Source organism: Dama dama, chromosome 6, assembly GCF_033118175.1.
Source record: "Dama dama isolate Ldn47 chromosome 6, ASM3311817v1, whole genome shotgun sequence".
Taxonomy (NCBI): domain Eukaryota; kingdom Metazoa; phylum Chordata; class Mammalia; order Artiodactyla; family Cervidae; genus Dama; species Dama dama.
In genome coordinates this window covers 43,639,829-43,665,107 of record NC_083686.1, presented here as the reverse complement: position 1 = coordinate 43,665,107, position 25,279 = coordinate 43,639,829, and the positions used below count along the sequence as shown (strand labels likewise).

The following is a 25,279-nucleotide window of genomic DNA, read 5'->3' as shown; positions in this document are numbered from 1 at the left end:
TTAGGAAGACAAGTTTTGTCATTTTTGTATTCCAGTTGGAGCATTCTCTATCCTGCCTCTGTTGAGATTATGAATTTTCTGAGGACAGAATATGACTTATGCCTCTTTTCTCTCCCCAATTTGTGTAGTTCCATTTTGTGGGCTTCATGGGCGTTCAGTAAGTAGTAGAGGACTTGGATTAAATGGGAAAATATACCATTGTGAGCACTGTAAAAGTCAGTGTGGGTAGGCATAACAGGATGAGAAACACATTTGCATGTGTCAACTATATTGATGCATTTTCCCAATCTTGTCCTAACATTTCACATAGGTTGGGTAGATTATGCTTTGCAGTATACCAATAGAGCCTATGAAAGAAAGCATGTATCTGATTCCAGGTCATCTACCAGAGGACTTTTGTAAGTCAGTCCCAGGAAATTGCGTTCAAAAGCAATATTGTGTCATTTATAGCAATATGACAGTGGTGCCAAAGAAGAAAGGAGTGAAGCTTCAGAATATCCAGTTGTTCAGTGATGATGGAATTTAAGGCTACCATGAACAGAGTCGTGAAGCTAAAGAAGCAGCTAAGAGGTGCATAAAAGGAATCAAAATTGAATAAAGAACTGTTAATATTATAGCTTATGTTTTAAAGATAATCACAATGAAAAGTAAAACCATGGGGGATAGAAGTAGTGCTCTGAAAATGGTTTGACTTCCTCCTGTGGTTTGACCAGCTTGGATACATCTGGACTAGTCTCGGTAGAGAGATGACATTTAAGTTGAGACTGATTGTTTTATCAATAAATTCAGTAACCTTAAGAGAGGGATGGAAGTAATAACTTTAGAGATTTGTGTTGTAGTGTTGAGGAAATGTGTAAGAAAAACATTCAGTTTCATCTTTCTACCTGAGATTTTTTGTGAGCAACGTGGGTCGTGAAGAGTGTATTTTGAGTTTTAAGAAAACACTTCATACTGGGATGTAAAAGTAGGGAGGATGTTTAACTTGCTTAACGCAGCCACTGTGATGTGGGAGCTTCAAGGCATAGAAGGGGGTATAATCACAACATGGCTTTAATATGCAGGGGAAAGATGTGCAAATGCCTCATGACAGAATGTTATAAGAAACAGCTGATAAAAACTGTACAAATAACAAAGAATTTTATGGAAGCGCAGAGAAATGAATGCTTCAAAAATGTGATTGGAATTTGAAAAAGTTCAATAAAGGTAAAAAGATATAAAAGACATTTTGATACTAAGACAATTTAGGTGGTTACATGGGCTTCCCAAGTAGCTCAGTGGGTAGAGAATCCGCCTGCAATTCAGGAGACACAGAAGATGCGGGTTCAGTCCCTGGGTTGGGAGGATACCCTGGAGGAGGGCGTCGCAGCCCACTCCAGTATTCTTGTCTGTAGACTCCCATGGAGAGACGAGCCTGGTGGGCTACAGTCTCTGATGGGTCTCAAAGAGTGAGACATGACTGAAGTGACTGAGCACGTACATAGTTGATTACTTATACCAAGTAGAGAGATAGTTGCCAAAGGAACCGGTGGGCATAAGCCAGAAAAACTCATGGAACTTAATTTTTCTAAAGAAACAGAACTTAAAATGGAAATGTGTTATAGCTGGGAAAGTAGGAGGATAAAAATTGACCTTATATAAATGCAAACATTTCAAAAAATGATTTTTGCCTTAGTTTGTCAAGCCAGGAAAATTTTTTCTCTAATAAATAATCTCTACAAGGTAAACACTTCTGAATTACCTGGGAAATAATACAGGAATAAAAGAAGAAGATGATGATGTTTTTTAAACCTGTTCTCTTATCCTAAAAATATTATGAGAAATTAGATTTATAATAACAGATCTTATAATAACAAATCTTGGGTATTCATGAGCTTTTGAAATAGAAGAGATGAGATGTGAGAAAGCTGTATATTTGGCAAGATATATTTTTCTTAGGCATAGTTTGGAAATTATGTCGTTTTACCCAGAATAAACATTGACTTTATTACTACTAAAAGAGAAAACATCCCTGAGCTAATCCTGCCTTTCCTTTTCAGGTATGAGGAATACAGTAAATTTCTCCCTGGGGGCAGGGGTCAGCAATTTGATGGAGACTGTAATTCACTGAATGTGCAGTTTTGTGGACTGTGAAATGCAATAATAATTTCAGGGTTTTATTACAGGTATTACTTTGTCTCCTCCATCTCTTCCATTTTATTACATATCATATGCATCAACATGACGAACGGTAATGTGTTTTCTTTCACTGAAGTGGAAGACATAGAACAGAATTGGTAATATAAGTGTGGGCCACTGTTTTTTTCCAGTGTCGTAAACTTTGTGCTCATAGTCTGTATGCTATACTTTCTATTTCAGTAACGTTTAACAAAACCTTGGCCATGGAGGAACTTACACTTACACAGAATGTCCGTACTGAGTCTCTGAGTGCTAATGTTTCAGGTATGGTACCAAGTGGCGACTCTGAGTTGCAAATTAAAGAGACAGAAGCCATCTCTTCCCTATTGTTTTTAGTGGATTTAGCTACAAATAATCCATACAATAACCTCAACTGTGTGGGACACAGAGAAACACCCAGATGTAAGTGAGCAAAGCAAAGGCCGCAGAACCGGAGCCATTCATCCTCTAAACTCCTGGGGGACCTTCCTAGCCTTTCCCTCAGCACCTAGTGATTCTCTCTGCATATAATCTTATCATACTGGATGATCTAATTTCCTATCTCACAGGCACAAGCAGCCGCAGCAACCTAATAAGAGGGCTTCCCAGATGGCCCTAGAGGTCAAGAACCCATCTGCCAGTGCAGGAGACATAAGAGACGTGGGTTCGATCCCTGTGTCAGGAAGATCCCCTGGAGGAGGGCGTGGCAAGCCACTTCAGTATTCTTGCCTGAGAAATCCAATGGACAGAGGAGCCTGGTGGGCTACAGCCCATGGGGTTGTAACAATTTGGACACAACTAAGTGACTCACACACACACAACCTAATAAGAAGAGACAGTTAAACTCGTGAAAGAAGGAGGCAGAAAACTTATTTTGAAATAGGCACAAAAATGTTTTAAGGCAGAAGGGCCACTGATAGAGACAGACCATCCTGTCTACTTTAGTTTCTCTTCAAGTTATTGCATCTGAGGTTAATAGTAATAGCCCTGAGACATCAAGACTTTAATTTATATTCTACACAATGTATTATTTATTAGAGATAAAGTTTCTGTTCAAAATGCTTTAATGTTTAAAAATTTTGATACTGATAGGGATAATATTTACTTAACCTCTTCCTTCAGCCTGCTTTGCTCAGCTTAGTCGCTAAGTCATGTCTGACTCTTTGGGACCCCACAGACTGTAGCCCACCAGGCTCCTCTGTCCATGGGATTTTCCAGGCAATAATACTGGAATGGGTTGCCACTTCCTAGTCCAGGGGATCCTCCTGACCCAGGGATTGAACCTGTGCCTCTTGCGTCTTCTGCATTGGCAGGCAGATTGTTTACAATTACTGCCACCTCGGAAGCATTATAATATAGTGCATTGAATGAACCCTAAAATACATGTTTTTGTTACTGGTAATCAGAACATTTTGATTTTCAACTTACATTTCCTCTCTTTTTTCCCCCTCAAAATTCCTTCAAATGAATTACATGGAAACTACCAACAATTGGATTTACCCTACCTTCCTTGACAGAAAAATGATATGTGTATACTAGTCGATCCTTGCTGGTTCATGTCCTGGGTTGTTCAATGTTTTCATTTTATTTTATCCAGAGCAGTTTTCTCTCCCTTTAAAAAAATTAGTTAGGTTGAAAATAGCGTATTGAGATGTTTATATATTTTTCTTTGTGAGAAAATAGAAATCTAAACCAGGGCAAGGGAGAACTTTGGAAAACATTCTGCGTGATGCCTGCACTAAACGTCCCTTCCTTTTCCTCCTCAACACACACCCTTGGGCCAACATGGCTTTAGTGTGTTTGTGAAAGCCTGTCCTGAGAGTACCTTTCTGTGACTCAGACTGTGAAGCTTTTACTGCATCTCTAGGGAAATACAAAGTCTATGAGCTCTCCCTATTTCCTTATTGTATAGGGTAAAAAAAAAATTTTTAGGACATATATTTTATTTTTCTTGATCAGCTGATTCAGTTGACAACATTATTTCTTTTTTTTTTTCCTTCAGCAGCAGCTTTTTATTAGATGGAGGATACCCAGGGTTGGCTCAAAGAAAAGTGGTGACAATTGGTAAGCAAGGAGAGGAGACGCTCCTGGCAGTGGAGATGGGTACTTGTGATGTTGAGGGTCAGGGTCTCCTGCTCAACTCTGGCCACCCAGGAAGCTCTTCCCCTTGCCACTCAATATCACCAGTGTTGAAAGGCATCAAAGGGTCTGCAATGAGCTAGTTCAACTTGGCTAACAGTTCTTCCAGTTCTGGCCAAGCTTTGAACCTTCCCTTGAAGTCTTCTTCAGTGTGCTCCCTCACTGACAATTTGACTCCTTCAGGAAGATTGCTTTGGAATTCCCAAGAAAATCTCTGCAAACATATCACTCAAACCGCTGATCTGAACCACTCGCTCATGGGTGGTAAGAACTGAGTCCAGTAACATTTTGTTGCCTTGGTCCTGAAGCTGCAACACCTCCATGGTTTTGGTGGGCATCGCATAACTTTTCCTCGACTTTAATGGAGAGATGATTGCAAAGGTTGTGAACATACTGGGCATAACTCTCTGTCAGGGCCATGTCATATGCAATCAGGTGAATGTTTAAAGCCCCATATTCATAATCTGTCCCCAGATTAATGGGTCTCACTTCCACTTTTCCCTTCTTTTGGGGCTCTTCTGGCTTAACTAGATGCTTGTATCTTCCAATGCCATGCATGGGCTTTGACCTGTAGTGCTGACTGGTGGTCAACAGAATGCCACCTGCAGCACAGATGGGATTCTCTCCTGAAGTTCTGAACCTCAGGAGGGAAAAGGCTTGCTTAAAAATGGTGTCATTCTTCAGACACAGCACCTTTCCTAGTGCTCCGTTCATCCTTGGTGGCCGACAACATTATTTTTTATCTTTCATCACTAGAAATCACAATTTCACTTTGCTATGTGATTCATCTACACAGTTCTACAGTTATTTGTTGTTATCTGGAATATAAAAGGGGCTTCCCTGTGTGGCTCAGATGGTAAAGAATCCACCCATAATGCAGGAGACTCACTCAGGTTCAATCCCTGAGTTGGAAGGTCCCAAAAGCATTGGTTTCTCAAGTTTCTGTTATCTTAACCCCAAATAAACCAGGTTCTATTTTTGGATTAGGAAAAAAGCATATATACTACCATATAGATAATGGCAGTATACCTCCTATCTGTTTTAAGCTATTATTTCCTTGAGATATGAGAAATTGTGCAGCGCATTGGCCGTGAACCTCGATAGAAAGTTGAGAGAAGTCAGTTTCTCCTTAGGGAATTTATACTATTGTTGGTCTTTGACTCTAGCCTGTAATTGGGAAAGAAACAGACCTGTAATGATCTCATTCCTACACTTCTGTAACACAGCAAGATATTTCTCTGTTCGTGGACAAGGTATGGGTGGTATTTAATACAGGAATGGTAGTGGTTTAGTGGCTAAGTAGCGTCCAACTCTTGTGACCCCAGGGACTGTAGCCTGCCAGACTCCTCTGTCCATGGGATTCTCCAGGCAAGAATGGTGGAGTGGGTTGCCATTTCCTTCTCCAGGGGATCTTCCCGACAAACCTGGGTCTTCTGTGTTGCAAGCAGATTCATTACCAACTGAGCCACGAGGGAAGCCCAATACAGGAATAGGAAGGAGAAAAAAAGAAAGTATTTGTTGAACTGCTTAGTACCTGTGAAAAAGCAGATCCATGAAATTGTCATAAAAAGAGCTCTTATTCTGTTCTTGTTGGAGTTGCTTTGATTACCTACTGTGTGCCAGGCACTGCGCTCTAAGTCACTTCACACGTATCTTTTTTTTTTTTCTTGGAGCCATGGCTTTATAGTTCACAGGAAGGAAAGAGACCATTTGTCTGTTTTCCATGCTGACTTAAAAAAAAAACGCAGAATAGAAGACTGTTGTCCTTAAAGTTGAAGGGGGAAATAAATGGCATAGAGAAAATAATGTACTTTAAAATGAGGCCAGAGAGTTACCTTAGGGTGCTAATTTTCATGCTGCTGATTGGCAATTCAAATGTAGAAAAACCTGAGCAGCCATAGATCACTTTCCGTTTAGTTCACTCACTCAGTCGTGTCTGACTCTTTGCAACACCATGGACTGCAGCATGCCAGGCTTCCCTGTTCATCACTCCCGGAGCTTACTTAAAACTCATATCCATCGAGTCAGTGATGCCATCCAACCATCTCATCCTCTGTCTTCCCCTTCTCCTCCCACCTTCAATCTTTCCCAGCATCAGGGTCTTTTCTGAAGAGTCAGCTCTTTGCATCAGGTGGCCAAGTACTGGAGTTTCAGCTTCAGCATCAATCCTTCCAATGAATATTCAGGACTGATTTCCTGATTTCCTTGAGAATTGACTGGTTGGATCTCCTTGCAGTCCAAGGGACTCTCAAGAGTGTTCTCCAACACCAAAGTCCAAAAGCATCAGTTCTTCGGTGCTCAGCTTTCTTTATAGGCCAACTCTCACATCCATACATGACTACTGGAAAAACCATAGCTTTGACTAGACGGACCTTTGTTGGCAAAGTAATGTCTCTGCTCTTTAATATGCTGTCTGGGTTGGTCATAACTTTTCTTCCAAGGAGTAAGTGTCTTTTAATTTCACGGCTGAAATCACTATCTGCAGTGATTTTGGAGCCCCAAAAAAGAAAGTCTCTCACTGTTTCCATTGGTTCCCCATCTGTTTGCCATGAAGTGATGGGACCAGATGCCATGATCTTAGTTTTCTGAATGTTGAGCTTTAAGCCAACTTTTTCACTCTGCTCTTTCACCTTCATCAACAGGCTCTTTAGTTCTTTGCTTTCTGCCATGAATTGTGTTATCTGCATATGTGAGGTTATTGATATTTCTCCCAGCACACTTGATTCCAGCTTGTGCTTAATCCAGCCTGGCGTTTCGCATGATGTACTCTGCATATACCAGCCTTGACGTCCTCCTTTCCTGATTTGGATTGGGAATAGATCACTTAGGTTTAGTCAAGTTTCCTACATTTTTCACGCATCAAGCGGATTCCCTTGTACTTTATCAAATTCCAGGATTTAGTCTGTGTTTTGGTGGGCCCCTTCTCAGCTCTTCCAAAGCAGAGTGGCATTTTGGGGAGGTCAGCCCCCACAGCGTGAGGCATAGCAGACAAGACAGATCCTAAAGGAAGTTATTTCTAGACAAAGATGCTTCCCCTAATATACACTGTCTTGGGAAGATGATCTGAAAAAACGGCCTTGGAATAAGGTTCTTCCACAGAAATGTTGTCAAGGTGGTAAACTGAAAGTAGAAGAAATGCTGAGCTTCTGTGGCAAACACCGTTTAAATCTCTAAATACTTCTGATGATATGTTCATTTGAAAATGAGGGACAGGCTTGGTTAGAGAGAACCTCACATTTCTTTCTGCCCTTAGTTTGAAGTCTAACCAATACTGGTGGGACTTATCCCTTGTTCCCTGAGAACTTCTCATGTTTCCTTCCAGAAAGAAGTATTCTTTCCTCTGAACTTCCAAGAACAGATTTCATGTCACTGAAAGCTAAGTGAAGTTTCTAACTTTTAGACTCCCAAGATGGAGGTAGTGACTCTTTCCAGAGACCAGTCAACCGTAACATGGAAATATCCTTTTGTTCCCGTGCTTGATCTGGGAATAAAAATGGATTTTAGTTTTGTCATTATCTTTAAATAATGTTAAAATGTTAAAAGTAGAAACTTTAAAACATGCAGAAGTCTATTTTTATCAAGTTCATTAGAATGAAACAGTTTCACTTGTATCTTGATGATTACTCCAGCTTCTTGATTAGCATCCTGGATGCAATATTTGTTGCAAGTTCTCCTTTCTTTCTGGCTTAGCATTCATTGGTGGTAGTGTTTTAGTCGCTCAGTTATGTCCGACTCTTGCGACCTCGTGGACTGTAGCCTGCCAGGCTCCTCTGTCTATGGGATTCTCCAGCAAGAATACTGGAGTGGATTGCCATTTCCTTCTCCAGGGCATCTTCTCGACCCAGGAATCAAAGCCGGGTCTCCTGAATTGCAGGCAGTTTCCTTATCGACTGAGCTACGCATTCATTTAGGACGTTCTAAAAGAATAGCCATCCCCCAGAAGTGCTCTCATTCATTACATTATGCTAGTGATAAATAGAATTAATTTATTTTCTTCTGCTTTTTAATTAACCTAAAACTTATGTTTTTTCTCCTATGAAATATTTCTGCACAGTGAAATTTTCATTAATCATCAGCTGGTACCCCAGAAGTTCAGCCAGAATAGAAAGAGAAGGAATGGCTATCTCTCTCTCAATGTTTTTGAGGGTGGGGGTGAAATAGAATAGTTTTATTGCTTTGCCAGGCAAAGGGGGCCACAAGGGCTAATGCCTTCAAGATTCTGTGAGCCTTTCTTCCAGTATCAACACTGTTAACTTCTGATAAGCATAATGGGAGCAAGGGCCACTCTCTGCAGGATCTATAAGTTGCCTTAGGGTAAAAGTCACCCAGACGTTTTTGAATATGCTGACAGTCTTTTCACTGATTCTCTAAGAAGCCACTCCACTTGCTCATCAGATATTATTATAAAGAACAAGGGGTTACAAAGAGGCCTATCACCCTGTAGCTTTTATGTATCCTACCATCTTCTAGAATTTTCAACATAAAATTAATGAGAACAGAATACTCAAGGTTTTTTGTTTTAAATATATTTTATAGAGCAGCTTTAGATTCACAGTAAAATCAGTGTGGTATTTTAACTTTAAAATTCTACTTATACAAAAACAACTTCATTGAGATATTATACACACATAAAATTTACCTTTTTAACTTGTACAATTCTGTGTTTTTCAGTATGTTCATGGAGTTGTGTAACCATCACCACTCTAAGTTCAGGATTAAGATTTACTTTTAAATGATGAAATTATAAAATGCCATTTAAAGAATTTAAAGAAAAGGAGAAAAATATCCTTCAAACTCCCCATTCTAACCAAATTCTTGTCATTCTTGGTGCATTTTATTTTAGATTTTTTAAGCATTGAGATATTTTCATGACTAATGATGACAGTGTTCTATGTCATTGTTTAAAAATTTGAGAGTAGATGGCTTTGTCTCTTTAAGCTGCTCCCAGTGTGATGAAGTGTGCTGTGATTCTTACTGTGGTGTGTGAACATGAAATTATTCAAGTGAAGAAATAACTTCATGGCTGTGTATCCTGTGTTGTGATGCTGTTTCTCTTGGTATTTGAGCATTTCCAACACACTGTTAAGGTTTAGGCTTTTGATCACTAATAGTGAATAGTCTTTTATTCCTTTGTTCTACGGTATGAAAACATTAGAAGCTGGAATGTCCTTAGATGATGGTGTCTCCTTAAACTCAGGGCAGATTTGGTATTGGGTATTGTGAAGGAGTGATTTCAGCAAGCATCAAAGAGAAGACTGGACAGTAAGTATGTAAGAGTGAACAATAGGAAAAAGACAGTAAAACATTCATAGACAGTGGATCTAAACACGTTTACAGAAGTTACAGAAATGGCCAAAAATATATGGAAAGGTGCTCTGGGGTTATGAATGAAAACCTTTTTTCTGGAATCAGATTAAGAACAATTGAAAAAAATGGATAACTTTAAATGGAATAAAGGACATGGAAAGGAGGTAGTTATACTATGAGAGTATAATCGTTCAACCTTTTAAGAGGCTAATTTGATAGCATTTATTAAGATTTAGAATAACTTATCTTTAATTGAAGAATAGCACTCTTAAAAATTTTGCAGAAGTAATATCACTGTATATAAAAATACATGTATATAGATGTTCATTGAAGCCATAATTCAATTACAAGAAATTGGAAAAAACCTGTTACTTGGCAATAGGAAAATTGGCTAAATAAATTATGGTTCAGATAGCCAATAAAAAAGACAAGGTACATATATATGTATTGCTCAGTGCAGATGTGTATGTGAAAAAGTAGAAATATGATAATCCCTCTTATTTTTTAAAAGGTGTGATTGTAGGTAAGTCTGTTTCTGTGTAGGAAAACAGGGATGGGGGAATATTTTACTTTTTGTTTTATATGCTTTTTTTCAATTGATTGGATTGCGAGTGATTTTTACTTTCTTCCCCACCATCCCATATTTCTCAAATCCAGAATTTGGAAAATTAAGTGACATTCTTATAAGGCTCTTGCAAAGAATGCAATAATTTGAACCAAGCTGTCAAAATATTGCCAAGTAGAACTCCTTAAGGAACCAGCTTTACTGAATAGCTAACTGATTTTTAATTAGGATATTAGCAATTTATATGGAAAAAGATATTTCTTAAGTAGGTGGAAATAGTTTTCACTTAGGTTAAATCTTTTGAAATAATTTTTACTTTTCTAATCATAAAAGTAAAATATCATTAGAAAACACTTTGAAAAAAATTTTAAAAAGATAATAAAAATTACCTGTAATTCTTTCACCTACAGATAATAGTAGGCTAAGTCTTAAAACCTCATTTGTGCCATCAATTTGAAAGTTCAAAAGATTTTATTTTCACAATGAGAGTATGCTTCACCTTAATCACCTTGTCTAATTGCTGAATTAGAGAGGGGATCCATACAATCTTATTGAAGTTTCCTGAAATGTTTCCTATAGAAAATTAGCTTTGGTAATGTTGCACGTTATAAATAGAGTTAAAAGAGAAGGGTAGAAATGCTGAAAGGTGAAAAAGAAGGGAGCTCGAAGACAGACAAGTGTGACAAGCAAATCCTATATTTTCACGTAATTAAAGAAGGGAGTAGCAGTGTCTGCGATCAAACCAGCCAGAAAAGACATTTCCTTTCGCTTCTCCCCTCCTGCTGATGGTGCTGGCAGACAGCCTAGTGCGAGTGGAAAGGACCAGCAGTGGCAGGAGCATTTGTGTTAGTTCGTGCGTGCGTGTGCGCTCAGTCGTGTCCAACTCCGGCAACTCCATGGCTGTAGCCTTCCAGGCTCCTCTGTCCATGGGATTATCCTGGCAAGAATAGTGCAGTGGGTTGCCATTTCCTCCTCTAGGGGATCTTCCCAACCCAGGGATCAAACCTGTGTCTCCTGTATCTCCTGCGTTGGCAGGCAGATTCTTTACCTCTGCACCACCGGGGAAGCCCTGTGTTATTTGGTACCTGGAGGGTAATTGTCTGAGGGACTCAAATCCTCATGCTTGCTGGGGGAGAGACTGGATTACAGAGGTAACTACCCTAAGCTTCTCACCCTTGGTACTACCCCTTAAGTCTCCTCTTTGCCACGACAGACCCCGACTCCTCCCTGATAATTAATTAGCCCACACATCACAGGCAGGTCTGGTCATGGCTTCTTGCGGTCCCTTTGTCCCCTCACTCCCCAGGCCAGAATCATATATTGTGGTGTGCTACCAGAGGCTAGTGCCTTGAGTTCTTCCTAACTCCTCAGCACTTTCCCCAGGCCATCCTCACCTTAAGGATGGCCCATAAATTTTGTTGTCCAGTGCTAAACAAAAACGTGGGCCCCTTGTTCAAAAATTAAGAATTTTAAGTCAAAGCATTAGAACAAGTGGGGGCCTTTTGGAACTGCAGGGTGCAGGCCCATGAGGCTGGCTCTGCTCACCTTAGCCCCATCTCCTGACCAGAGGTTTCCTGTTACCGAGAGAGGGCACATAGATAGTACCCCCATTCTGCCTCCTTTCCTTTTCTGAGTTCGTTTAGTACTTAATATCCACATGGGGCTATGGGTCTGCTGATCCTTGGAATAAAACTGTTCTTTGAGAAGGACAGGTGTTGTGGGGGAGGAAACACATTCTCTTTCCTACTGCCCTCTTGATTCTCCATCTGGGACCCTGTAGCTTGTACTGACAAGGACATATTAACAAGGGGAAAAGAAACAAATGTTTATTAACATCTGGAAAACACTTACACATGGGCATACCCAGAGATGGATAGTTCCAAAGAGTGGTTAGAGCTTGGGCTTATATAGCATCTTAGCAAGGGAGCAGTACATTTTTAGAGAAGTGATGAGACAAAGGAAAAGGAGTTTGAGTTTCTAGGGGCAAAAAATTGATAGAAAGCAAATATATGGGTAACTAATGGATAATGAGTAAGAACTAGTTAGTGAGAGTTGTTATATAGAATCTTCTGGAGCCATCTCTGGGTGGACACAGGTCTAAAGAACAATTCTACCCTTGTTCTTTGTGGTAGAGAGTTAGAGGGAGGACACCTTTGTAAATTTATGTTCTGCTTTAGGCAAATAGAGGGGCTTCCCTGGTGGCCTAGATGGTACAGAATCTGCCTGCCATGTTTGAGTCCCAGATTCGATCCCTGGGTTGGGAAGATCCCCTGGAGGAGGGCATGGCAACCCCCTCCAGTATTCTTGCCTGGAGAATCCCATGGATGGAGGAGCCTAGGGTTTGGAAGAGTTGGACTTGCCTGAGTGACTAACACTTAAACTTTCGGCAAACAGGAGGAAGACAAAGAGCTTTCCTCCGATCTGCTTCTTCTGAGTTGCCTTCAGCGCACTATAATCCTTAAGGTGAAGTGGCGTACATCGGGGCGGCATTTTCTGCTGCCCCGTAGTGTCCTTCCTGGGCGGATGGAAGCCCATCTGACACCTTGCGGATATTTCAGAAAAGACTGCCCTTCCTGCAGACACGGCCCTGTGCTGAGGCACCTAGCTCAGCGTTCAGTGAGTGGGGTGCAGGCTGGATTTCATTCCGCTCCAGTGTGCCTGGCGGGGCATCCCCATGCCGGCCACAGCCTGCATGATCCTATCCGATCGCGTGCCCAGGGCGCAGTGTCCTTCTCCTCCGTCGTTCCCGTGTGCATGCGTACTCACCTGTGTCCCACTCTATGCGGCCCGTGGCCTGCAGCCCTCTAGGCTCCTCTGGGATTTCCCAGACAAGAAGACTGGAGTGAATTGCCATTTCCTCCTCCAGGGAATCTCCCTGACCCAGGGGTCGCACTCACGTCTCCTGTGTCTCCTGTGTCTCCTGCATTGGCCAGAGCTTTCTTTACCACTAGCGCCACCTGGGAAGCCCCACATAAAGATCCAAATCCCTTGACTTCAGTACTTAGTGGGTTTGTACTCTAGGATATAACTCTTTGCCCTTTTTGCTAGTTGGTTTTGCTCACTTATTTTCAAAATTCCTTTTCTTATGAATAAAAGTCTTTCGTCATTGGGATCTATCTACTAAGAATAGGCAAACAGATCCATTAGACTCTTCCATCTTTCTGTTCTAAGTTGGAGGGGTTTTCAGCCTCACTCTTAAGATAGTATATGTTTAAACAAAGAAGAGAAATGAATGAAATATAAAAAGAGAAAGATGAATTGTTATACTCTCTATAGTATTTTATAATTTATGGCTAGATTCGCTTGAGAGTAAGCCGGGGAAGGGTGAGGACTGAGGTGAGAGAAGAGAAGAACAAAAGAAGTCATGTTCTTGAGAGGGTTGGGTTTTTTTTTTTTTTTTTTTTAGCTGTATCAGGTCTTAGTTGCAGCATGTATAAGCTTTAGTTGTGCAGAAATTGTAGTTTGGCATGTGAACGCTTAGTTGCAACATGTAGGATCTAGTTCCCTGACGAGGTATGGAACCTGGGGCCCCCACATTGGGAGTATGGAGTCTTAATCACTGGCCCATTATGAAAGTCCCTCGAGAGGGTTTTTTTAAACTGGATTTCGACACATTAAAAGGAAGTTAGCTTCCCTTCATCTTCCCACCCACCAAAAATAAATAATGCATATACCAGAAAGACTTATGGAAGTTGGGATCTATTTATTTTGGCCTTTTAAAACCCTGCATATGTTCCTCCCATGAAGTCATAATAGAGCAGCCGAAGGGCTGTGGTGAGTTACCACCAGACCATCCAGCCTGGTATTCAAATTGTAGTCATACCCAGGAATGGGACAGGGGAAAATCATCTAAAACACACTAAGCCCCCATGAACTTTTCTAAGCATTTGTATAACCTGTGTAAACACTACAACCTCTGGACTCTGTGTATGTGTATGTGTGTGAGCGTGTGTATGTGTGAGCATGCATGTGTGAATGTGTTGGAGAGAGGACTGGAAACTAAAACTCCAGTACTCATTAAATAAAATAAAGTAAAAAAAAAAAAGATTCTGTATTTGCTTGCTTGGATCCTCAGATTTATTTCTGATTTGTGTGCCATTTCTGATGGCAGAAATTCAGGCTCTATGATTTTGGAACAGATTTTGGTACTCCTGTGGCTTGGTATTGTACTTATGAACTTAGAGATATTGTATATGAACAGATTTATAAACAAAGATTTGCCAACAAAGGTCTAGTCAAAGCTATGGTTTTTCCAGTAGTCATATATGGATATGAGAGTTGGACTGTAAAGAAAGCTGAGCGCCAAAGAATTGATGCTTTTGAAATGTGGTGTTGGAGAAGACTCTTGAGAGTCCCTTGGACTGCAAGGAGATCCAACCAGTCCACCCTAAAGGAGATCAGTCCTGGGTGTTCATTGGAAGGGCTGATGTTTAAGCTTAAACTCCAATACTTTGGCCACCTGATGCGAAGAACTGACTCATCAGAAAAGACCCTGATGCTGGGAAAGATTGAAGGCAGGAGGAGAAGGGGACGACAGAGGATGAGATGGTTGGATGGCATCACCAACTGTATGGACATGAGTTTGAGTAAGCTCTGGGAGTTGGTGATGGACAGGGAAGCCTGGGATGCTGCAGTCCATGGGGCTGCAAAGAGTCAGACATGACTGAGCAACTGAACTGACTGATAAACAAAAATGTACAATATGTGTGCATAGGTTCTTGCTCATCTTTTCTCTAGGCAAATTCAGAGTTTATAGGAATATGCTGTTCCTGCCATTAAATGTTTGTAAGGCAGACTAGAAGAATATTTTCTTTGCTTTTTATTCAAAAGCAGAACTTCTTTTTACTCTTCCGTATTGTTTTGTTTCTGATAAAGGAATTGGATTTCTAGGTGGGTGTGAATTGATATGTGCTTATTTTACCAGTTAGGATGTGAACTTGACCGTGAAGACCAAGACACCAAATAACAGAAATATGATGGGAACGTATTTCTCTCTCTTGTAACAGCTCAGGGGTAGGTGGCCCAGGACAGTATGGTGGCCCTGCTCCATAAGGACATCTGGGACCTAAATTCCTTCCCCCTTGTTACTTGGCCATCCTTAGTGTGTGTTCCTCACCAAGGTGGTCCAGGATCGTTTCCTACTGTGTGCATGTTCTTGGCATCAGAGTGGAGGACGGGGAGAAAAATGGCCTGTGCCTTCCTTTTAGTACACATCCTGGGAGTTTCCTACATCCCATCAGCCTTACCTTAGCCACAAGCTTCAGAGTGGATGGCCAGACACTTCACTGAAAGTCGTGGGGTTTACCCTTGTTGGAGAAAGGGAGAGTAGAAACTGGGGGACAGCTATAGCTGTCAGTCTCCATCTCCCTCATCTCTGAGATCATTCTGCCCATCACATGTTAAAACCAGAGCTCTAAATGTTATATGACATAATTAGTTCGTTAAGAAGTTAGACACAAAATCTGACATGAATTGCAAATGGTTTCTAATCGGCAGTCAGTTTTGATCATATGCCAGTGGCTGCCTGTGGCATGTTAAGAACTATGGTTCTGTATTGGCGCTGAACAGGAAAATAATTATATGATCAATAAGTGAGAAGTTATTCTCCTATCCTGGGCCCAAGATAGCATGATAAGGTCATGTGTTTGCTATCATCATCTTAATTCAGAGAAGAACTCTTGTAAAGTCAGAGATTTTTTTTGTCGGTAGCACTGTTAGAGATGTTTTCTCTTTTCCCCAGTGAGTCATTTCACTGCCACCAAGCAAGCATTTAAGTTGGAGGATGGGGCTGGGGTTTTATGTGTAATGGAAATACCACTGACTGGTGGAAGAGCGGGGTCTGTTGAATGACCAATTGAAATAAAATTTTAGAACACAGAAGAAAACCTGAAGGTACTAAGAAACCCCACCATTGTGTGATTATATTAAGAAAAGAGTGAGAAACAGGTTGGTAAGAATCAGTTAACTTTCTCCTTGCTCTGAACTTGTTTACATGACTGAGTTTGTAGTTTTCAAGTTCTGTGTGTGTATTGCCTTGTTTTGCTTTATCTATGTGTCTCCTCTCAACCAGCCATGTGGCTTTGAGAAACAAGTCTACACGCAAGGTCTCACACACAGAGAGAGCGAGAGATATTTGTTCATTGCGGGAATGAAACCATGCAGGGTGTTCTAGCTTGCAGTGCTTTTGTGTATTCAAGGAGTTTGCTCATGGCATAAGCATTACTACCTCTGTTTGTCTTCCGGACGCTGAGGTTGACGGTGACTAAGTGACTGTACCATTTCCCAGTGGTTCTGAGTGCGTTATTGATTAGTAGCAGAATTGACTAGCATAAATGGCAGCTGAGGGTTTTCTTCCTCTCTTCTACCTTGTGCTGTTATGGCAGAAGTGAAGGGCCATTTTCAAGGCTCTCCAAACTACATGATAAATAATTGTTGGATAAATTAATATCCTCCTCTAGACGAGTGCAAAGCCAGGGGTCAGGTCCGGCTGCCCTGACTGTGATTTCCCCGTGCAGCCCACTGGTGGGCGTCGCCTCCCGTTTGGTTCAGGTCCCAGCTTCTCCCTTACTTGTCTGTAACTGGGGGTGAGTCATGGCAACCTTGCTGCCCTCCTTTTTCCAATTGTAAAAGAGAGATGCCTTTGCCACCAGCTGTCTTAAAGTGCCTCTGACTCCTGGAACGAAACCCCTCTGGAAGCAGGAAGCATTGTAGTCGAATAAACGGGCTCTTTGCATGATAACTGCCTCGTCCTCTCCTCTATTCTCACCCCGATTTCCTGCTGAGGTAAGGAATGTGGAGTGGGTTTTGTGTGTTTCTCTTCAGCTTTCAATTCCTTTTGTGTATGTCTGGCCTTGTAAATGTAGTGAATAAATGCTATAATTATAACCCTTTTTGACAGCTCTGTAATTTAATTGTAATTCACTCTGAGCATCTTTTAAAGACAATGATGTGTATTGAAAATGCAGCTGTTCCGATCTCCTAATCTGACAGGAACCGTTGGAATCATTGTCCCAGCGACTGTGGAAACTTCCAATCTATTCAAGGCGAAATATAGGAATATACTGTGTGTGTGAGTGTGTGTGTGTGAGTGAGACCACTTTCTGTACTCTAGTTTGGCAAAAGTAGCTGTGTGATATTTACAGAGAAGTATTGGTTAAAATTTGCCTTTGCATAAATATGTAAATTACATATTATAAAGTGGAAAAACCCTTGGATTTATTTCGTGCAGTAACCTGAGCGGTATACCTCTGTTAACATTGCTCTGCCAACCTGAAGTTGATTCCCGCCAACACTGGCAGGTGGTCCTTGGGAACCTTGTGGTTGTTAATCGCTCACTCATGTCCAGTTGTTTATGACCCCATGAACTGCAGCACACCAGGCTTCCCTGTCCTTCACTATTTCCCAGAGTTTGCTCAGATTCATATCCATTGAGTCAGTGATGCCATCCAACCATCTCATCCTCTGTTGTCCTTCTCCTCCTGCCCTCAATCATTCCCAGCATCAAGGTCTTTTACAATGAGGTGGCTCTTCACATCCGGTGGCCAAAGTATTGGAGTTTCAGATTCAGCATCAGTCCTTCCAATGAATGTTCAGGATTGATTTCCTTTAGGATTGACTGGTTTGATCTCCTTGCAGTCCAAGGGACTCTCAAGAATCTTCTCCAACACCACAGTTTGAAAGCATCAATTTGTCGGCACTTGGCCTTGGTCATAAAAATGTTGTATTATTTCCTAGGGCTGCCATAACAAATTACCATAGACTGGCTGGCTTAAATAGCAGAAATTGATTGCTCTGTTCTCTGTGTCCTGGAGGCTAGAAGTCCAAAATCAAGGTGTTGGCAGAGTGCTGTCAGAGAGGATACGTTTATTCCTCTCTCGAAGCTTCTGGTACTTTAGGTGTTCCTTGGTTTGTACATGATGTTCTCTCTGCATCTTCACACCATCTTTCCTCTATGTGCATCCCTGTCCAAACCTTCCCTGTTTATAAGGACACCAGTCATGGGATGAGGGCCCACCCCACAGACCTCATTTTAACTTGATTACTTCTGTAAAGACCTTCTCTCTAAATAAGGTCACATTCTAAGGCACTAGGGGTTAGGATTCAACATATCTTTTCTGTAGAGGACACCATTCAGCTCATAACAGATGTCTACTTGAATATGCAAAAATTTTCTTCTGACAATAGCTACGAATAATTTGTGCCCTGAAGACTTTTGGATGATTGCAGGAAGCCTCTCAAAAGTATTATTTATTTTATATTGATATTGTTCCTTTTATTTATTTTGGGCTGTGTGTGTGTGCTCAGTCACTGCAGTCTTGTCTGACTCTTTGTGACCCCATGGACTCCATGGAATTTTCCTGGCATGGATACTGGAGTGGGTTGCCATGCCTTCCTCCAGGGTATCATCCCGATCCGGGGATCGAACTCACATTTCCTGTGTCTCCAGCATTGCAGGCGGATTCTGTACCACGGAGCCACTGGGAAGCCCCTTGGGCTATACTACAGGGCATTTAAATCTACCGTCTTCCATTGGAAAAGACACTGATGCTGGGAAAGGCAGGAGGAGAAGGGTACGACAGAGGACGAGATGGTTGGATGGTATCACCAACTCAATGGAGATGTGTTTGAGCACACTCCAGGAGAAGGTGAAGGTCAGGGAATCCTGGCATGCTGCAGTCCATGGGGTCGCAAAGAGTTGGACATGACTGAGCGAGCGGACAACAATAACCTGCTCTTTGGCCAAGTAGTTGCAGTGGAGCCTGCCTGCCTTTTGACTTTCATTGCCCTGAATACAATCTGAATACAAGATGTTGTGAAAGAATTGATAATGTCAGATTGTCTCAGTACCTTCTAACTGTTAGGTGAATTGAAGATGAGTTCCTCCAATTAAAGCTGAATAACATGGGTCTTTCCCCAACCCTAGTTCTCCTCTTGCCCACCACTTCTACTTCCTGTTACAGAGGAGTTTGAATATAATTCAGGAAGATGTTTCTAGTATCAGGAGACTCCTTCATTTGAAGATTCTGGTGGGCTTGATCAAAGTTTGTTATGAAACAGAAATTTGAATATAATATCTCAGATTAAGGAAATAAAATGGAACAGATAAAGATAGCTTGATGCAATAGAAATAATACTCAGCTGGGTATTAGGAGACCAGATTATGGTCAAAATTCTGCAGTTAACTAATGTGACCTTGGAGGAGCAAATTCACCTGTTTACTGACTGTACACTGTGGGCATTGGGTCATTAGGTGACCTTCCAGCTCAAGTCCTGTGATTTCAGGGTCACTGATACATAAGTAAATGCAGGTAGATAGTAGTGATTTAGGTCAGTGCCCAAACGTGGTGCTTGGCAAGATGTTAAAAGGTGTTGTTAGAGATCCAACATAATTGGTGAAACAGATAAATGATTATCAGGTGCACTGAGGCTTAATGCAAGGAGGTGAAATAAGGAAATGAATTGGGGAAATTCGGTTGTAAGAAATATGAGAAAGGAGATCAAAGGATTCTGTTTGAGTGAAAGAAAAGGAGTAGAAGCTTTCAGAAGCCCTCCCTTGGCTGTGGTTGGCAGGCACCTGTCAGAAGGGCCCCCTCAACTCTAGCAGCCACACCTGTGTCTTTGTTACCACTCAGGTGTATTTCTGAAGCCAAATATTTACTTTCTCTGAATCTCAAATCCTGAACATGCTAAAGAAAAGTACTCAGGTTGCAGGCTTTCTTTGGTTTCTAGGAGATCAGCTCAGGAGTCTCATTAGGACAACTTGTGATTTCCAGTCTCTGCTCTTGTGACCAATTTTTGGCTCTCATCTAAACGAGCTCTTTGTACTTCACTCTGCTCCCTAAGAAATGAGACAGTGGCGTTTTAGTTTTTGTGCCTAAGGGAAACTTGCCTTTCTTTGAAGGAGTGCATAGTCTGCCAGAGCCTGTTGGAGGAGGGACCCAAGCCTCACTTCAGTTCTTGGTATGCTGTATGACAGGATGTTGATTTCAGGACCATCTGCAATGAGGATAGGCTGATAAATTCATTTTGGTGGCCTAGTCATTTTTTTTTTTGCAAGCGTGGCTTTTGATTTTTTTAAAAAATTTGTTCTTTGAGCTTACGACCCTTGAAGAAGGAGTTGGATTGGCTGTAAGGCATGATTATTCATTTATTAAATACCGACTAGAAGAAACAATAATTATGGCATGCTGTGACATATGCTGTATTAGAGGTTTGAACAAAGGACTCTGTGAGCCTAGTGAAAGGGGGAAATTAGTGGAAGGGGAACTCCTGCCTGGAGAAAGCGAGGGCAGGCTTCTTAAAGGATGTAGCATTTTAGCTGGGTCTCAAAGGGTATATAGAAAATAAATAATACCCAGAAAGGAAGGCATATGGATAAACCATGACCAAGAAAAATGTGCTTGATGTGTTCAGAATATAGCCAATAATCCAGTGTGCTTCTGTTGAGGGTCTGTAATGAGGAGGGATGGGGCAGACCTCTGGAAAGGAAGTAGGTTAAGGCTAGATTATGAAAGATGTCAATGTTGTGCCATGCTTGGGAGCTGAACTTGATCCTGTAGGGAAAGAGAGATACTGAAAGTTTTTAAACACGATCAGATCCGCATTTTAGAAGATCATTCTGACAGTCACATGTAGTATAGACTAGAAGGCCCAAAATCAGTCAGGAAAATGAATTTGGAAACTATTGCAGTACTTCTTTGAGAAAAGCAAGGCACAGTCTCTTGTTCAGGTGTTTATTTTTTCTTGTCTGCTGTTAACTGCTACAGGGGCTTCTACTCAGGAGTTTTTATTATGATCATTACATGGTTAAGAGCTGAGGCTTTTTCTTTCTCTTTAAGTTCATTGGGTTTTTAATTTCTTTTAATTTTAAAATAGGTAATGAATTTACATATGTCAAAAACACCAAAGTTTGAAAACTATAAAGTGAATTCTTCTTCTCACCCCATTTCTCATGTTATTTTCTCCCTCCCCAAGGTATCAGTGTTCTTAGTTTTATGTGACTCTCTCTAGAGATTTTTTTAATGTATATACAAGAAGATTTTATTCTATATTTTTTTATACCTTATAACAAATATGGTTGCCAGGCACACGATTCTTACTGTTTTCATGGAGTTTTGCTTCATGGGTATCCTGGAGGGTCTCCCACAGTCTGGTTTTGCTGATTGCATCCCTGCAGTGGAGTTTATATGTTCCTCGGTCCTCTGTGTTTTTTGTTAAGTTAGTAGTTTGATCAAAGCGCTATCAGATTTAGATTAGATTTTTTTCCAAAACTGTTTCATAGGTGGTGTGTCCTTACAGCAGAGGCAGACAACACCAGGTTGTCTCTTTTCTTGTCGCGTCCAGTACTTTTTCTGTTTCATTCTTTAATGTTTTAATCTTTGCCCCATTTGGAGGTTTTTTTAGTGAGTAGTGTGAGTATGGTTCCAGCTTTGTCCTTTTCCAGTTGGCTATCCAGTAATTCCAACAACATTTACAGAATAAACTATCTTTCCCCTCTGATTTAAGATGCCACGTGTATTAAATATTGAATTCCCAAATGTATTTGGGTCTATTTTATGAGTTTCTATTCTGTTCTATTGATATATGTACTCATGCAGTCTTTTCATTTTTTTAAGTTTTTTTTTTTTTTTCCTATTATGTTAAAAGACTTTATTACATTTGTCACAATACTGCTTCTGTTTTATGTTTCAGTTTTTTGGCCATGAGGCATGTGGGATCTTAGCTCCCCCACCAAAGGGCAAACCTATACCGTTTGCATTGGAAGGTGAAGTCTTAACTAATGGACCTCCAAAGAAGTCCCCATGCAGTCGTTTCATACTGTCTTAATCATTCTTGTTGTTAAGACGCCAAGTCGTGTCCTCATGGACTGCCAAACTCCTCTGTCCTCCACTATCTCGCAGAGTTTGCTCAAATTCATATTCATTGAGTCACTGATGCTATCTAACCATCTCATCCTCTGCCACCCCCTTCTCCTCTTGCCTTCAATCTTTCCCAGCATCAGGGTCTTTTCCAGTGACTCAGCTCTTCGAATCAGGTGACCAAAGTATTGGAGTTTCAGCTTTAGCATCAATCCTTCCAATGAATATTCTGGGTTGATTTTCTTTCGGAGTGACTGGTTTGATGATCTTGCAGTTGGAGAGACTCTAGAGAATCTTGTCCAGCACCACAATTTGAAAGCATTAATTCTTTGGTGCTCAGCCTTCTTTACAGGCCAGCTCTCACATCCATACATGACTACTGGAAGAACCATAACTTTGACTGTATGGACCCCTGTTGGGGTCCAAGTGATGTTCCTGCTTTATACTTTAGACAATACACTGTCTAGGTCTGTCATAGCTTTCCTTCCAAGGAGCAAGTGTCTTTTAATTTCATGGCTGCAGTCACCATCCGCAGTGATTTTGGAGCCCAGGAAAATAAAATTTGTCACTGCTTTACTTTTTCCTCTTCTATTTGCCATGAAGTGATGGGACCAGATGCCATGATCTTACAGTTTCTTGAGTGTTGAGTTTCAAGCCAGCTTTTTCACTCTCCTCTTTTATCCACATCAAGAGGCTTTTTAGTGTTAGTGTTAGTTCCTCTACTTTTTGCTACTAGAGTGGTGTCATCTGCATATTTGAGGTTGTTGATATTTCTCTGGCAATCTTGATTCCTGCTTGTGATTAATCCCAGCCTGGCATTTCACGTGCTGTACTCTGCATAATTAATTATTGAAGGTCTATAAAGCATCTTATTATCTGGTAGAACTAGTTTCCCCTTGTTAGTCTTCTCAGAGCATTGCTCATTATTCTTTTTTATTGGAATTGCCTTTGACTTGTAGGTTAAGTTAAGAAGAATGATGTCTTCATGATGTCAGGTTTTCTTGCCCATGAGCATGGTACGTCTTTCTGTTTGATCACTTGTCTGGCCCTTGGAAACATCTTGACATTTTCCTTTTTCAATCCCTTAACATTCTTATTAAATTTATTTTGTTGTTGAGGACTCTTCATCCATTATATCTACTCTGTGTTCTCATTGATCCTTACTCCATCAGACTTAGAAATTCTCTTCTGTTTTAGTAGTTTTCGGTTGCTTTTCTTGCATTTTTCATCATCAGTTCAGCTCAGTTCAGTCACTCAGTCGTGTCCGACTCTTTGCGACCCCATGAACCACAGCATGCCAGGCCTCCCTGTCCATCACCAACTCCCGGAGTCCACCCAAACCTGTGTCCATCGAGTCGGTGATGCCACTCAGCCATCTCATCGTCTGTCGTCCCCTTCTCCTCCTGCCCTCGATCCTTCCCAGCATTAGGGTCTTTTCCAATAAGTCAACTCTTCGCATGAGGTAGCCAAAGTATTGGAGTTTCAGCTTCAGCATCAGTCCTTCCAACGAACACCCAGGACTGATCTCCTTTAGGATGGACTGGTTGGATCTCCTTGCAGTCCAAAGGACTCTCAAGTGTCTTCTCCAACACCACAGTTCAAAAGCATCAATTCTTTGGCGCTCAGCTTTCTTCATCATCTGTAAATAATGTGATTTAACTTATTCTACTCCGGTCTTTTATTTATCCAACTCCTTTCTATTGTGTTGGCTAAACCTTTCACTTACTTAGCTGCTAGTGCTGTTTTACTGCAAATTTGCTTTGGATTTAGTCCCACTTCTCCAGCACTACCTGGCAGCAGGTGACATAACTGCCTCCTTTGCCTGGAGCTGGGTGCCAGGTGTGATCAACTGGTATCAGATCTAGGGAGAGTTGGGTGTCAGAGGATACAAGTGCTAGGCCATGTCTCTCCGTCTAAACAGTAGGCTCTTCACACCCTTATTTTTTTTTTAAGGGAAATAGGTAAATAGCTCTTCATTTGTGATCGTCTCTCAACATTGTGGTTTTTTGAATAGCCCTCTTGATTGCATCTTCCCCTTCTATGCTAGATTGTCTTTTCTTTTGCCTCCATTTCTCTCTGCCTGTGTGTGTGTGCTAAGTTGCTTCAGTTTGTGTCTGACTCTTTGCAACCCTATCAGCTGTAGTCCGCCAAGCTCCTCAGTCCATAGAGAGTCTCCAGACAAGAATACTGGAGTGGGTTGCCATGCCCTTCTCCAGGGGATCTTCCTGACCCAGGGATCAAACCCATGTGTCTTATGTCTCCTGCATTGCAGTAGATTCTTTACCACTAGCGCAATAAGGGAAGCCCCTTCCCTCTGCTTCCCTGGACCCTTTTCTTTACCTCTCTTTTATTTCTCTCTTCTATTTTTCTCTTTCCCCAGTTCCCTGTTATTCTCTGTATTATATTTGATTTTGAGTCTTGGGGTAGTTAAATTCTTATAAAGAAAAAATCTTATAGCTAGACTTAGCACGCTTTATTGGGTACCAATATTTAGGACTTTTATCTTTGTCATTTGAAGCTGAGGCAGGATGACAGGTTAGAGTGGCAGGAGCCTCATGTTGGAGACTCCCTAATGTCTCTTGGGCATTTAGGAAGTGATTCAAGATTGTTTTAAAACGATTCTTTGAGATATTACTGTGTAATACAGAGAAACCTCCATTTTTTAGATACAATTTATTCTTGGAAATGCATCTTAAAGGTCTTGCTGTGAGTTAAAATCCTGATCATGAAAAGCAAGTGTTCTGACTGCACATGAAGTTTCTCAGGGTCCAGTTAGACGTGGATGTATAAGGAGCAATGAATCAGCCTTGCTGCTGGTTCGACTTTCACTATGTACTGGGTTTCGGTGTTGGGGCCCTACCGTGGAGCCCTCCTGGCATTCTGGTTCCTCTAAGACGGACATTCTGCCTTCTCCTCTAACCCCAGTCACTGCAGTGATGGTGTCCTCCTCCAACATTAGGCACTGTATTGAAACAAAACCAAGATAATCAACTTCTTTTGTTGAGCGCCTGTCCTGAGCTGGCCACTGGTGCACGTCCATGAATCAAGCCTCGGGCACCTGCCTTTGCTGCCAGATGCTGTGCTGTGTGTGGATCACCAGTGCAGAAACAGCTCAAACACAATTTTAAGAATCCACAGTACGACTTTATTGAACCTGTACCCTGATGCTTCTTTGTTAATACAAATGCCACATTATTATAAACTTCAGTTCTAAAAGAACGGTATGCTATTTTCTAAATAAAGAGAAGCTTGCCCT

The 25,279-nt window shown here is 41.2% G+C and overlaps 1 protein-coding gene and 1 pseudogene across 2 annotated transcripts in view; one reads left to right on the top strand and one right to left on the bottom strand.

Annotated features, from left to right (window-relative positions):
• Positions 1 to 25,279, top strand: part of CRACD (capping protein inhibiting regulator of actin dynamics) — a 128,514-nt gene that overhangs the window by 14,316 nt on the left and 88,919 nt on the right. Inside the window, exon 1 of one of the 2 annotated variants that reach the window (XM_061145904.1) lies at positions 2,422 to 2,439. The exons of the other annotated variant lie outside the window; for it this stretch is intronic. The gene's annotated coding sequence lies outside the window, so the exon portion shown is untranslated. Of the gene's footprint in view, positions 1 to 2,421; positions 2,440 to 25,279 lie in introns of those variants that run through there. 2 annotated transcript variants of the gene reach the window in all.
• On the bottom strand, positions 4,153 to 5,011 carry LOC133058560 (large ribosomal subunit protein mL48-like; annotated as a pseudogene).